This window comes from Dromiciops gliroides, chromosome 3, assembly GCF_019393635.1.
Source record: "Dromiciops gliroides isolate mDroGli1 chromosome 3, mDroGli1.pri, whole genome shotgun sequence".
Lineage (NCBI taxonomy): Eukaryota > Metazoa > Chordata > Mammalia > Microbiotheria > Microbiotheriidae > Dromiciops > Dromiciops gliroides.
Genome location: NC_057863.1, coordinates 85,357,751 through 85,373,722, shown reverse-complemented (window position 1 = coordinate 85,373,722; position 15,972 = coordinate 85,357,751). Strand labels below are relative to the sequence as shown.

The following is a 15,972-nucleotide window of genomic DNA, read 5'->3' as shown; positions in this document are numbered from 1 at the left end:
GAACTTGGAACCACAGAACCCAAGTTCAGATCCTGGTTATTTCACCTAGATGACATGAAGTCTCTTCCAGTTCTAGAGATATGATGCCATAATCTTAAGTGTTAATAAATATGGCAAAAGCATAAGGTGCAGCCCCCAAAATAAAGATGGTTTACTTGGTATCTTATATCTGGTAAAAATTATTTTTTTTTGGTGGTAAAAATCCATTACTAATGTGGAAGCAAAGTAGGTAGAATCACTTTTTCTTCTTTGCATTATCCTCTTCACTAACTCAGCAGTATTCCAAAGAAATCCTACTGTGATGCCTCATCAAGGCTTAGAGGTAACCTTGGACTCTTGAAGGCTCTGTCAGAGGAGGACAATCTCTGGTACATTCTACCAATTTTTTTTTTACTCAACACTTATCATTGATTCTATATTTTCTAGAAGTTTCTTTTTATACAAGTCACCATCTTTTCTCTCTTCCCTCCCCTAACCCAGTTTGAAGTGATTAATCTATTTTTATGTATTATTATCTGAGAGTCTGCTTAGATTTTAAATTATTTTTTTCCCGCAGCTCTCAGCCCTGGGTCTAGAGTTGGCTGACCAGCTTTTATTTCCTTTCTAGAGGGGACATTCCTACAACCTTGTGTGTGGCCACAGGACACAGACTTGAAAGGGGTGGACACATCTATTCGGGATGAGACCTGCAGAACTAGACAAGTTCACAAGAGCTCTTCTTGCCCCTGATTTTGCCCCTCTGCAGCAGGGGATGATTTCTGTGGCACTTCCCCTGGGAAGTGCAGCTCCTGGCATTACTGGAAGGAAGTATCTTCTGGTGTTGGCTCTGGGGGAGGGGGGAGCTGCTCTCCACTGGGGGAGCAGGGAGTGGGATGTCCAGCCCCATCCCTGGCATCTGCTCTGGAAAAAACAACTCCTATAAGGCTTGACCGGTATGTCTCCTCCCCTGAACGGGATCCGTGGGTCTTGGGGGCCACTGCTCAATCCTGGTGGCCGGCCCTTTAAATGTCCATCTCAAACTGTGACTCCTCATGGCTTCCTGGCTTATCCTCATGGCTGTTGGGTAGGTGGTTCAGGTTCATTTCAATAGCAGGCTCATCACCAGGGGGACTGGTGACCCCAGGAATGGTGGGCAGATCCCGGGGAGGTGTGTTGGCCACAGGAGAGTTACGACATTCCATCAAAAACTTCCAGTCATAGATGATCCTGGTACCTCTGGGGGTGGCGGCTGAAGAGCGTGCCTCCCAGAGTGGTGCTGTAATCCCCAGGTGGCAGCTGCAAAGCGTCACTGAGCACCACCAGATGGGTGGCTGGGATGGCCGGGCTCGGTGTTTGGCTGCAGCTCCCTCCCACAGACATGGTCTCTAAATGGTTAATTTTAAAATCACATTTCTATCTCTTTCTGGGCCTGATAACTTATTATAATTTTGCATGTATATTTAGCGAAAGTCATTTCTTTTTACAATATTATTGTTAGGGTATAAATTTTTCTTCTGGTTCTGATGATTTTGTTGTTACTTAGTCATTTCAGTCCTTTTCATATCTTCTCGACTCCATTTGGAATTTTCTTGGCAAAAATACTGGAGTGATTTGCCATTTCCTTCCCAGCTCATTTTTCAGATGAGGAACTGAGGCAAAGAGGGTTACATGACTTGCTCAGGGTGACACAGCTAGTAAGTCTGAGATCACATTTGAACTCAGTTCTTCCTGACTCTAGGCCTGGCACTCTATCCATTTAAGCAGCCCATCTAGCTGATAAATTTGCTTTGTATCAATTTATACAAGTCTTCCTAGGTTTCTCTGAAACCATCTTCTTTTTTTCTTTTAGTAGAGTAGTATTCAATCACACTCATATGTCATAATTTTTCAGTCATTTCTCAAATGATGAGCACCCCCTCAGTTTCTAGTTCTTGACAACCACAAAAGAACAAAAATTTATATTATGTTTTATATATCAGCGGAGTGGAAGGATATAGAAAAAGAACAAAGCATAAGAATCACTTTTCTTAAGATTAGCAAATCCGATGGTGATATTGCAAAGGCCCCTCATCAGATAATAAAGCACATCATTTTTATTGAAAATACAGACAGAAATCATTCTATCTTAGCTTTCAATGAAGAATCATAAAATTACTTTAGATTGTACTTCTTTAAGGCAGTATAAATGAAAATAATAAAACCACTTTTGTGCTAAACCCTACTATCAAACTTTTCTATCCATTGTCCAATGCTGCCTAGAACACTTTAAATTAATTTCTAGCTGTGATCTTTCATTCCTTGGGATTTGTAGGATATTCATAATTTTCAAATTTGTAGAATTCTTTGGCATTTAGTGTTTTGGAAGAGGGAGGGCCTCAATTTAAGCTCTTTCTAGCTTCCAGCTTCCATATATTAGAATGATTGGAACACCAAGGGTCCCCAAAGATGAGAAGAAGGCTTGGGAGTTTCTTGGCAGGTTATTAGCTGTTTAGGAAATTGAATAATGTTTACAAAGGTGGCACTGTCTGAGCTGCGATCAGACCTTATACTCTCACAATGGAAAGCCATTTGATATTTCCGGCTTGCCATTTTCACTGTCACTCATACAGTAATAGGAGTTAACCATTTGAAGCTCTACTTCTTAGCAAACATTCATTGTCCTCTTTGAATATTTTGCCTTAGGGCTGACAGTGTTTTCTGGATTTCAAAATTGGTTTATTGTAGTTTGACATCATTCATGTTATTTGTACTTAGAGAAAACAAAAGATTTAAGTTACACAGTGATTTTATTTACCATCGTAAACAATTAACTTCAATTAAAATAAAGCTGAGGTATGCAGTCAATCAGTGAAAATTCAGTGCAACAAACTTTTAGTAATAATCTTCCACATGGAAGAACTTGTGCTTTGCATTGGGGGTACAAAGTCCAAAGAAAGCTCCAAATCCTACCCTTAAGGAACTTACATTTTACTGGTAGATGGAATGGTACACACATATGTAAATAGGTAATAATTTGAGAAGTGTGCTGACAATTGGGGGATATCAGGAAAGGCTTCATGTAGAAGGGAACATCTAAACCCATGAAAGAAGCAGAGGGTTTTTAAGAGGTAGAGGCAAGAAAAAAAGTGTATTTTTGGCACGAAGGACAAGCAAACACGCCTGTGTGAAGGCAAACGACAAAGAAGCTGTCTCAAATTCAGAGAATAGCTAGTAGACTAGCTTGGTTGGAATACAAAGTCACTGTGAGGGAATAATGTGAAACAAAGCTGGAAAATTTGGTTGCAACCTAATTATTGAGAATTTTAAATACTGGACTGTGGAGCTCGGGTTTTATCCTACAGGCAGAAGAATATTGTGCCAGGTTTTTATAGAATTGAATGGCATTGTAAGATCTGAAAAGCTTCCTTTGTCATCATGTAGTAACCATTCTAGTTGTTATTCATGCCTACAATTTAAATAGTGATATGAAAACACACACTTCAAATTTCTCAAATTTTCTTAAGATTGGAATATTGAGTTTCATTGCTTCAAATTTTAGCTTTTCCCAAATAATGCCTATAGGTTATACAGATGGAATTTGAAATTGTTAGTGTCTAGGAGTTAAAAACACCATTAATTCTCTTTAAGAGAACATTTTTATATAAAATAATACCTACTGGGTTTAAAATATTTTGAATGAACTTTAAGAATATTGGACAGCTTCCTACATTAAATGCTCATTACAGGCATTAGCTTTCATTTGAACAATTCTAAAGTTTGATTATAAGAAAGATTTATGAAAAATGTAACTGGAGTCAAAAGTTGTCAAAGATTAACTGTCATTAATTTAAAAAGTAGCTGTTCCCACTTTCAGCGAAGTAAACATATCAATGCTTATATGCTTTGAGGGATCTGTGTTCCCTTCAATTTGGGTACTACCCACATCTTACTCTAGCCTTTTTTTTTTTTTTTTTAGGGGGCAGGGCAATTAGTGTTAAGTGACTTGCCCAGGGCCACACAGCTAGTGTCAAGTGTCTGAGGCTGGGTTTGAACTCAGGTCCTCCTGAATCCAGGGCTGGTACTTTATCCACTGTGCCACCTAGCTGCCCCCAATTACTCTAGCCTTTTCACCTGTGCTTCCTGGCCATGTTCTTTCACAGACTCTCTGCAGTGGCAGATAGGTGGCATAGTGGATAGATCACTAGAGATGGAGTTAGGAAGAGCCAAGTTCAGAAGTACCTCAGACACTTACTACATTTTGTGATGCTGGACAAGTCATTTAACCTTTCTGCCTCAGTTTCTTCTTTTGGAAAATGGCAATCATAATAGCATCTGCTTCCTTGGGTTGTTGTAAAAATAATTAGGTAATATTTGGAAAGCATTTTGAAAAGCTTAAAATGCTACCTATTATTTTTATTATTACCCAGCATGCTAGAGGTCTTGTTAATTAGTGAAAGATAATATAAATGATGACTAAGTAGCTGACTAGTTAATTCCAGTAAATACCAGTGTCCTGACTGACTAAAAGAGGGCCCTTCAGAACACAGGGAATTACTGAGTAGTGTCATGTCGGATTTCTCCAGCAGGAGGTTTCTTTCCATAAAGCCCTCAGAAACTCTGTCTTTACTCCAGACTCACCCTGGCTTTTCCTGAAACCTGTGTGACAGTTCTTATACAGTGAAGAGTAATTGAAAGAGAGAAAAAGGCCTGTGTGGCTAGTGGTGAGGAACCTGCCAAAGTCAGCACAGCTCTATTGTCCAATTAAAATAGAAGACACTACCAGCTCGTTTATGAGGAAAAGTCTCTGAACAGGCTGCACACAAGGAGTGGTGAAAGGGAGAAGGACAAGATGCCAGGGCCGCCATGCCAGGCTGAGCAGTCAGGAAGCAACTGGGGGTCCAGAAGCAAAACAGAAGACAGTACCACTTGGGGGATGAGCAGAGTTTTGCTCAATCACGCACAAAATTTGTAGTTCTCTGTAGTAGTACCTGTCTGACACTCGGCAGTTCAGGGATCATTTGAGAAAGCTAAATGATAAGAAATGACACAAAAGGGAATAGAATCACAGAATCACATGATTTTTGAGTTGGAAGGAATCCCAGGTTTCCTCTAGTCTAACTAACTCATTCCTGAAAGGAATCACCAGTGTAACGTACTGAATCAAAGCACACTTGATTCTCCCAACTGTTAGTGCCCTCCCTCCATAACCACCTGGTATTTAACTACCTCCTGTTTGTTTTATATTTGTTCTGTATGCACATACCATCTCCCAAATAGAATGGAAGATCTTTGACAGTAGGAGTTGTCCCTTTCCCTGCTCTTTCCCCTTTCCCTTTCTGTGTCCCTGTCCCTTTCCCAGTCTGTTCTGTCCTGTCTTTGTGTTTCTACCATATGCTGATAATCTCTCTTCCCAAGCCTGTGAGGAGCTGTGTACTCCCTGGGACCTTGCCTTTACATCATCCTTTCTGCTTTACTATTATGCATGTAACTCACCACCATCACCACCACCACTACCACCCAGCCCCAATCTATTCTACACTTGATTCTAGAGAAGGGAGTGTCAATGGACTGCCAAATTGTTCCACTCACCATGTTTGTGATATTCTGTTCCTAAACTCCCTTTCTTTGCCACCATTCCCTTACTTGTCTTGTCTCTGGTCCCTCTCCCTCCTCATTAGAATGTAAACGTCGTGAAGGCAGGGACTGTCTCACTTTTGTATTTGTAACCCCAGCTGTTAGCTCTAAAGAAATACTTTTCATTCATTCACCTAGTAGGGGGCCTGTCACTTTTTTAGCCCCTACTCAATAAGTGTTTGTTGATTGAATTACTGATTTTTCTTCATTCTGAGATTGCTTTTCAAAAAAAAAAAAAAGGAAGAGCAAAGATTTGTCATTCCAGGGTATTTTATATAAATAATGCAAAACACGTATTCCTTCTTTTAATCTTTATTATTGTCATTTAGCAACCTACAGATGATTTCCAAATCAATCAATCAGCAAGTATTCTTTAAGCTCAGTGATTGAGTTTTCTAAATATGATCAATCTTAACACTTTCTGTGCCTGACCTAACTCACTGTCCTTCTAAGCACTTATCTATGATACACATATTGGTGGAAACTTTTTAAGGGTGTCCTGTTCAGGAACATGTCATAATCTGGGCTGTGTATTTTTCATCCACTTCTTTTGTTGTGGATGGTTAGACAAATCTTCTTTTACATTGCTGTGAACTTCCCCAAGGAGATCTGGAACTACTTATAAAACAGCTTATATATCATATATGGACATATAGAAGTATACATATACATATAAGTAGCAGCATAATTAAAATATCAACTCTTATAATAACCTAGGTATTAATCTAATTTTTTAAAGTAAGTTAATTTTGAGCTTTTTGAGATGCTATAGAGAAAGGTTTAAGACTACCAGCTTGCCAAACTTTGGGACCTGAACCATGTAAAATACAATTGGGAATTGTTGAACACATTAAATAAAAATACAATACAACATAGATAATGGTGATTAATGTTTTGCTAAGTCGGTTTGCTGCTGGCAGGGATCCATTTTTATTTGAGTTTACACTACCACTAGAATGACTCTTGGGTATATGGATCTTGCTCCATATTTTCATTCTGCACACCTCTTTCTCAAACTCTTTCCATTGCCTGTATATCAAACTAAATCAAGCCATAATTTTATAACCAGAACCCTGAATTTCCATGAATATATTATATACCATTTTAAAAAGAACTTATTCTCAAATTTTTTTTGTTTAATAAATGTCTTTTTGAATGATAGCAAAAATGGTGCACATCACTGACTTTATGTTCACCTGTTATGAGATAGATGCATATTATATATGCATATATACATATATAATAGTAATTCATTTCAAGTCATTGAAATAACAGAAAAAGAAATTCTAAGACTTAAAATACATACATGTAAATATATATAGCAATTTTGCTGCATTTCAGAATAATTGACATCAATTTGAATAATGCATAGTGGGTTTTTTTTTAACTTTAAGAAAATTACAGCATAATTAAACGTGGCAGGTTTTGCCTGTTTTCTGTTTCTCGTTGCTAATTAACTGTTGGAATTTCAGAGAGAAGCTGACTAACAGCTGTTGGAAATAATAAGGATGTTTAATATTTTGAGGTACTGATATAAAAGAAAAAAGTAAGTGAATGATAAAATAAAATTATAATTCCATTGTTTTTTGTTTTCTTCTTCCCTCTCATATGGATAAACTCTGCTTTGGAAATGCATTTAGAGTAGAAAATTAAACCTCCTATCCATCCAGATTCAAGAGAATGAGAATTGTGAGAGGAGTGTCTGTGTGTGTGTGTGTGTCTGTCTGTCTGTCCGTCCGTCTGTCTGTCTGTCTGTCTGTCTGTCTGTCCGTCTGTCTGTCTGTCTGTCCGTCTGTCTGTCTGTCTGTCCGTCTGTCTGTCTGTCCGTCTGTCTGTCTGTCTGTCCGTCTGTCTGTCTGTCTGTCTGTCCGTCTGTCTGTCTGTCTGTCTGTCCGTCTGTCTGTCTGTCTGTGTGTCTGTGTGTCTGTGTCTGTCTGTCTGTCCGTCTGTCTGTCTGTCCGTCTATTGTGGAACTGGTGAGGTTAAGGATGGAAGCAATCCATCAGGATGTAAGCAGTCTAAGTATCTTGCATTCTTCTGTCTTTCTGCTGCTCACCCCCTCTCTTTTCTGGGAACAGGGAACTTCAGGAGCCTTATTGCCATTTGGGGAAATTAATGCACACAGCTTTAGGACTCTCTGTGGTTCTCAAGACTGGATGGTGAACTTGTCAGTCTTTTCCTCAGACCTTTATATATATTCCGGAAGCCTAAGACCATGTTTTATTCTTTCTAGGCAACATAGGCATCTTGCTATCCACTCTCCACTTCTCCCTTTCCCCACCTCCCTTTTTCCACAACAATCATCAAATCACCCAGCTTTCTACAAAAAAATAATCAAATCTATTGTTTAAACCATTGCTACATGGCCATCTACTGATCCATGATTCTTTTCACAATCTTTCTGACTAATCTGGTCAAAACTCCTCTCCTTGGCCACCACTCCCTGAAATGTGTCACATTCCCTCACTAAAATGGAAATTCTTGAGTGTAGTTCCTGTCTCACCTTTGTATTTGTAGAAGCTTAATAAAACTTGATTGATTGAACTAATATAAATGTGTAAGGGCAGCAACTTGTAGGGCAGGCTTTTCTCAAATACTCTTTGGTGGAAATTGTTAATGCTTTCTTTGTGTTTGCATTCACATGGGATATTATTTAATTTTGCTCCAAGACCGAGACCAGCTCCATTTCCTACTCACCAGCAGCTCTGGATCTTTAAGGCTCTATTTCTTCACATTAGGTATAGAGGTTGAGATTCCTGCAGCGCTAGGTGTAAACCCTTCTGCTGTATTTTTGGGGAGCTGTCTTATGCAATTAAAACAGAGCCACAAAAATAAAATGGCTTCAAAAGCACAACGATGCTGCTAACTAAGCGTAGGCAGCCTCGAAACCTCTCTGAACAGTGTTAGTCTTGTTGCCTTATTTAAGCCTACTCACCAATCCTTCTGCACACATGTTTAATTTAAGGAGCTGCTGCTGAATCTTGTAGTGCTGGGGAGAGCCAGTATGTTATCCTAGGAAGAGGGACCATTCAAAGGATATGGGATTGAGTCATGGTTTGCCTACTTTCCAAGTCATGATGCCGATGCCCATTGGGCAGCTCAGCTCAGCTCATCTTGTCTCTCTGGGCTTCAGTTTCCCCACCTGAGAGATGAGGAGGTTGGACTAGAAGATGTATAAAGGTGCTTCCAATTCTAATTCTGATGATTCCATGGATGGATGTGCCCTTTTTTAACCTCAGGTTTTTTTTTAAATTTTAAACTCTAAGAGAGCAGATGACCATCATTACATCCTAGCTAACCATGGATGCAGGTATCTATTAAGTGTTTTTGTTTGATGGTGAGAACAAGAACTGAGTCTTTCAGGATAGCATGTATACTGTTTTGTTGGGAAGGAAATAAGACAGACTATCAGGTGAAATGCCAAAAGATACATAGGGAGATAATTCCTTAAGCACTTATCATGTGCTGGGCATTATACCAAGTTTTGGGGAATATAAATACAAAACAAAAGAGATACTTTCTACATGCAAAAAGCTTAAACTTTAATGGGGGGGCATGGAAAGGGACAGGGTACTGTAACGATTGGAATGGCACCACCTGCTGGAGATTTACTGTAGCAAAGCTCCACCATGAGGAGAAGGCATCTGAGGGCAAGACATGCGGCTCTTTGATGTCTGGAAGTGCCATTTGCTTGTGGGAGGAAGAGGGGGCGAGGCTGGTGTGCTTGCTCTCTCTTTCTTCAGGACTCGGCTGGAGAAGGGAGCTAGAAATGTGCTCTCCCTTTAATAGACAGATGAATCTAGCTTTTCTCTTTCTTTTCACCAAATTCTTATTCTCCTTAATAAATGCTTAAAATCTAACTCTTGCTAAAGCTTATAATTTATTGGCGACCACTCATTAGATAATTTAGACAGACTAGCTAGAATTTTAGCCCCTTACAGTACCTGTACAGGGGCAAGGCTGCTGGGCAGGAAGGGAAAAGGCCAAAGAGTTAGGTAGATCCAGAAGTATAATGAACTTGGGTGGCCTCAACACCTCTTGAAATGGTTGTATGAGCAATGAACTGATCAGTCAGAGGAAAGGGCCACAGGGTTGTTAATAATCATTGGATTAATAAGACATAGATTTATAATTAAATAATCAATGACTTAATAAACACTCTTATTAAAATAGTCTCACAATTCTCTTTAATGATAAAATGCTAAATTAGGCAATATTAAAATAGGCAGGAATGTGATGGCTTTTATTTTTAGGTTTTAAGACCTGAGTATAAGGCAGATTCTTAGTTCTAGAACTAAAAAGGTGTAGGTGTCAGAGTAAGCACATATTTTCTCTTTCACACCAGGGCCCTCAATGATAAAGCAAACTTGCCTTCATAGGATTCAGACTCACATTCTTGAGTGTTGAGTATTGTTTTAGATCTTTAAATACTGGTACAATTCATCAGTTCATCCAAATATTGTTTTAGCATCCAATCTCTTGTCCTTCTTTGTCCTTCTCTCAGAGTCTCTATTTGTCCAGAGACTATCCCGTACAATAGAACATGCTCTTCTAAGAGGAGGTGGCTGAGTCATGCATGTCCTGCTCCCAGGACTTGTCTTCAGAAGAGAGTAGAGCCTTTACACACTTGGCATGATTCTCATAAATGGGGGCACACAAAGAGTTCATCCAAAACCATTTGAAGACAGTTGTAAACAAAAGTTTCCCCAGAAAATGATCTTAAATTCAACAAATACTAATGAAACACCTTATATTCTGAGGTCTGGAACTGGCAAGGAAGAAGCAAGGTGGCCAATAAGTCCTGGGGAAACTAGTGAAAGGAGGAATAGAAGTCTAGGTGGTGATGTTGAGTGAGGACATGAAGGAAGTTATGTGAGCAAACGTTTCTGTATGGGATGTATGACCATGCCAGATCCTCAGAACAGACTCCCCTGTTAGCTTGCATGAGTAGCTTTCCATGAGATCCAAGTCTTTTCACTCAGTACAGGGCATAGGAAATGACAGCTCCTGTAGCTCTCAGAGGCAGCTATGACCAAAGGCGAACTTGGATCCCTGGGACATAACTAAATACTTTATCAGAAATCATCATAACCACGAATGGCAATGAGTAAGAGCCAGAGATACCCCTAAAGGCCCCAAAGTGTTCCTTTAGAATGATAAATTATTTTGATACAGTAAGAGCATAAACAAGTTCTTTATTCCCTGAAGGACAAAGTGGACTTCCAGTTTGAAAAGTCTACAGGTGGAAGAGACTTCCAGGGTAAGGAGGTTTCTGTGACATGGGAGAAAAGACTCAGGAATGGAGCCTCAGGACCTGATTTTATTGCATTAAAAACAACAACAACAACCAACAAAACACTCTTCTAAAAGCTGGTTTGACCCAGAACTTCCATTGCAAGGAAAATGCTTTGACTAGCCAAGGAGCCAAATCTCATTCCTCTTGGCCCTCCACATAGGATTCTCAACATTTTCTACCATATCTCAGAAGCCTCCTCCTGAGCTTGGAAGTACACGCTACCCTTGTATACTCTTCTTCTGATTGGCTGATTCCTCCTAGAACCTCCATTTCAAGGAAAACACCCAGGGAATCACTATCTTTATTTCTCTCCAGTCTCTCTTCCCAACTCTGTATTTTCTCCATGCCTCAGTGGGTTTCCCACTCCACCTTTCATCCTCCTTTATCTTCCTCTATTAGAATGTAAAGCTCTTGTTGTTTGAGACTAACTTTCTGCTTGTATTTGTATTCCCATCACTGAGCACAAGGCCTGGAACATAGTAAGTGCTTAATAAATGCTGATTGCTTTGAATTGACCATAAACAAAAAATAGTGTGTTAGGATCTTGGTAAAATATTCTCTTATAGAGATCATAGTCTGGTGGAGGGACTCAGTAGGGAGGGATATGATGCAACAACAAATAACTATAATACATGAGAATCCTAAGCAGAGAGCTACATGCAATTTGAGGTGTGTGGTCTATTACCTACAACTAGAAGACCAAGTAAGGTTTCTTCATGGAGGCAGCTTTTGAGTTGGGCTTTAATAGGAATTCAGGTGTGCGTGTGTGTGTATGGTGTTAGATTTTGGGAGGATAGCATTCTGAGAGAAGAATCAGTGTGGGCAAAGACATGAAAACATGGAATTGAGGAAGTATAAAGCAGTTCTAATGGTTGTGGAGTGTAGAGTACTAAGAAGCAATATGTGAGAGAGAATGTTTCAGAATTACCAGTCAGAACCACTTTTGACATTAAAGGGCATAAAGAAGTCTCACTACATGAAATCTTGTAATGAGAAGATTGACCTGTCAGAGCAACAGTATTTTCAAAAGTCATAAAACAAAATAGTGTAAGGAAAACATTTAGAAGCCCATTTCACAGAGAAGCAACATCTGGTTCAGTAGAAATAGTGGATTCAATATTCAAGATTGAGAAAAATTTGATTGACAGCATGTGTAGGTTTTTTTTAAAAAACTTACATTCGTCATGGACAGATGGAAGTGTACAGTTTTGTCAGAGCAAAAAACAGTCAAGAAACTGTGAATCCATGAAACAGAATCTACCAAAAGAAATACAAATGAAAGCAGAAGGAATGAATGAAATGAATGAGAGAATGAAAAATCATTTTTAATTGCAAACTATGCTAAGTACGAGGGATACAAATAGAAAAAAATACACACAACAAAACAAATTAAAAAAAAAAAAAACCTAAATTGTCTCTGTTCTTACTTCAGGAGCTCACACTTTAATGGGAGGAGACAAAACTCTTAAAGAATTTAGTGACAGGGAAGATGGAAGGACACAGAAGTTCTAAGAATTGAAAAACAGGCCAATATCAAATCCCAAGGCCCTGTAGGGCACTCCAGCAAGGTAGATGGAAGAGTTCCCAGGGGTCTGGAAAGCATAATCACAAGGCAGATGGTAAAGTCTAGTGATTCTATATATCACTGGAATATTTGGAATTGGTGACTCCTAATTCAGCTGAGTGGTCATATAATCCAATACCCATATTGTTCTTCCTGCCCAGCCACCCCGTGGAAGGTGGGGAACCTGCCTAGAAGTGGGATGATGGGAAAAGCGGGTCCAAAGGGCTCCTAGTAGATTTTTCCATACCCTGTCACCATGGGATCCGGGCAAGTGGGTTGTTTGTTGTCTGTGGGGGAGGGGCAGGGTACTAAAGAAAAGGCAAAAAGATACTGCTACTGGTAGTTTTTTCTGCTTGGTCCAGATGAGATCTGGGTAGCCTTATATACTTAGACAAAGGCAAAAGTGTCTGTAATTGTGGTTCTGATCTCCAGGCCAGTCTGTTGAGATCTCTGCATAATAGCTTTCCACTAATCTCTACATCAGTTTCTTCAAGAGAAGCTAATGGGAGAAAGAAAAGTTGGCAGAATTGGACTCCTGTCTAAATAGGACAACATATACAATATAACATATAATTTAGGGAGAGGACAACATCCTGCCAAGCTGTGTGTGGCAAACAGTCTATTTTTCCTCCCCAACAGTTATGAATAAATGAATTCTGTAAAGGGTTTGCAATTGTAAAAATATTTTATTGGGGGCAGCTAGGTGGCACAGTGGGTAAAGCACTGGCCCTGGATTCAGGAGTACCTGAGTTCAAATCCGGCCTCAGACACTTGACACTTACTAGCTGTGTGACCTTGGGCAAGTCACTTAACCCCCATTGCCCCGCAAAAAAATATATATATATATTGGTAACCATAATGAAAAGATTATTCCAATAATAAGTTCTATAGGATCTTTCACCCTGATCTTGGTGTTCTAAAGGATGATTCTGAAGGAAGAGTACAAAAAGCTTGCTGATTAATCAGGAGGACAAGGCAAAGAATTCAGGAGGTTTCGTCCTTTGAGAGGATTCATGTTATAGTAGATAGCATGCTAGACTTGGGGTCATGAAGACCTGGATTCAGATACCCTCTAAAACACTAGCTGTGTGACCCTTGGCATATCACTGCCTTACTTCTATAAAATGAGAGAATTGGACTTGATGGTACTTAAAGCTCTATAGATTCTGTGAAATATTAGAGCCAGGGTGTAAATAGATTGTGCTAAAAGATAAGAACAGTAAGGTGTCAATTGTGAAAAGCTTCCATTTAGCATGTTGAATAAAGTATGCTAGGTAAATGGTTTTGAAACAGAAAAAAGATGAGAAAATATAATTGATTGAGTATCTCAAAGTAGTTGGTAGTTAGAGATATGCTGATTATATGAAAAATCTGGAAGGGGTCCACATTTTGTTGGTAAATAGCCAAGGCTCTCAAGTATGGAAAGTCTAGAGAAGAATCTTCTTATTTCAATTTTAGAAAGTAGCCTGTAAAATTTATCAACTACAATCAGTGAAAAGTTTCCCTTTTACATATGGACACACTTCATACAAATTATAGACTTCTATATTTAAGGCCTTAGGGAGTTCTATACTCACAAACTGATATATTTCCATGGAAGTTTTCCTACAATGATCCTCATATGTGCTGTCCTGCAATTTTTAGAACAAGGAATATCATCATCTCCATTTGAACATTCATGGACTTCTAGAATGGTGTCTGATTCGGAGGCAAACAATGGAATTTTATTAAATGCATTACATGTACAAGCAGAGTAAATGTAGTGTATGCTGACATCAATCCCTGACATAAATGTTGGATAAAGAAGTGAAGTAAAGCTGCTTTTCAGAATTGTGCCAAACTGGCATCCAAAGAGGAGTTCACCAAGAGGATAACGTGTTCCTTGAAAATTTTCACAGCTTCTTTGGAGGTAGTATTCCAGTGTCTTCAATAGGGGGTGGGGGGGAGTGGAATTATTCTTGGTGGTGAATAGCTCTCACCTTTGCTGTTGTATAGTGGGGTTTCATTCACAAGGACTTTCTTGGAATTCTGAACAAACCTAGAGCAAAAGTGGGGGTATGAAAGCTGATTAGCTTAAAGATGAATCATTTTAAAGCAAAGTGAATTGAAAATGACCATGACTGATTATTGCCCTCTATCTCCTTGGGGACAGCAGCTGGGTTCCCTGGAGGGCAGGACCAAATGGGAAATGACTGAGCAATAAAGTGTATCATATAGTGGAAAGAACAGTAGATGTGGGGTTAGGAAAACCATAATTCAAATCCCTCCTCCACCCTCTGTTCAATTATGACTGTGGGTTAGTTATTTAATGTGTCTGAGTGTTAGTTTCCTCATCATAAGCAGAAAGATGGCTCAGTGGATAGAGTCTGGAGTCTGAAAGCAAGGAGCATAGAGTCTGAAACACCTGAGTTCAAATCAGATGGTGCACAAATCACTTAACTTCTATCTGCTTCAGTTTCCTCAACTGTAAATTGGAGATTATAATAGTGCCCACTTCTCAGAGTTGTGAGGATCAAATGAAATACAAATCTGTGAAGTTCATAGCACAGCTCCTGGCACATAGTAGGTATTTGTTTGTTTGTTTGTTGTGTATTGTTTTGCGGGGCAATGAGGGTTAAGTGACTTGCCCAGGGTCACACAGCTAGAACGTGTAAAGTATCTGAGGCTGGATTTGAACTCAGGTTCTCCTGAATCCAGAGCCAATGGATATACAGTGGATACACTGTGCCACCTAGCTGTCCCCATAGCAGGTATTTAATAAATGTCTGTTCCCCTTCCTCTTATCCATATAATGGGGATAACAGTACCTAACTTACAGAATTATTGGGAGGATCAAATGAGGTAATGTACACAAAAGACTTTGCAAACGTTAAAACAGTGTAAATGTTAGCTGCTAGGGTGGTGATGTAAAAACCCCGCAGTGAAATTTTGTGACAAATGAGGAACTCCACAGAAGGTCAGGGTGGTAGACATATTCAATAGAGGCAGTCACTTATATGCAAATATTCCATATGAGTCATGGAACAAGGAAGGCCAACAAGTAGATGGAATACCTAACAGATTGAACCTGATCGATCATAAGCAACCAATTTGGAAACTGTGGTCTCCTGGGAGGAGCCAGTGATCTGGGTATTTGATCTGATATGAAAAGTAACTGATAAGGGATCATTGGATAGGGTGGTGTCTGTCAGGTCTTCCCATGGTGACACGTAATAAGGAATTTGAATCCAAAGGAAATAATGGATGTCATGTGGTGAGCACATGCTTATTTAGTGATCCATTCAATTCTTATCCAAGGAAAATGACTTTTTAATTGTTTTCAGTAACTTTGGATTTGCGTTTTGCATAAAGGAGTGATTCATAATCAGAGATGTCTGAAAACTGGTTACAAGTAATCCTCCTTAACTTAGAGCAGTTGAATTTAGAGCTTTTCTCACTTATAGGGCTCTGCCAAGTGTACTCATGTTATTGCTTACAGAATTGAGGGGAGGCAGCCTCCAGATTGTATTGCTCAATTTAT

The 15,972-nt window shown here is 39.3% G+C and overlaps 1 protein-coding gene and 1 pseudogene across 1 annotated transcript in view; one reads left to right on the top strand and one right to left on the bottom strand.

Annotated features, from left to right (window-relative positions):
- The window catches only part of PARD3B (par-3 family cell polarity regulator beta), a 1,353,776-nt gene that overhangs the window by 229,248 nt on the left and 1,108,556 nt on the right, over nucleotides 1–15,972 (top strand). The window lies entirely within an intron of this gene.
- Nucleotides 895–1,359, bottom strand: LOC122751210 (annotated as a pseudogene).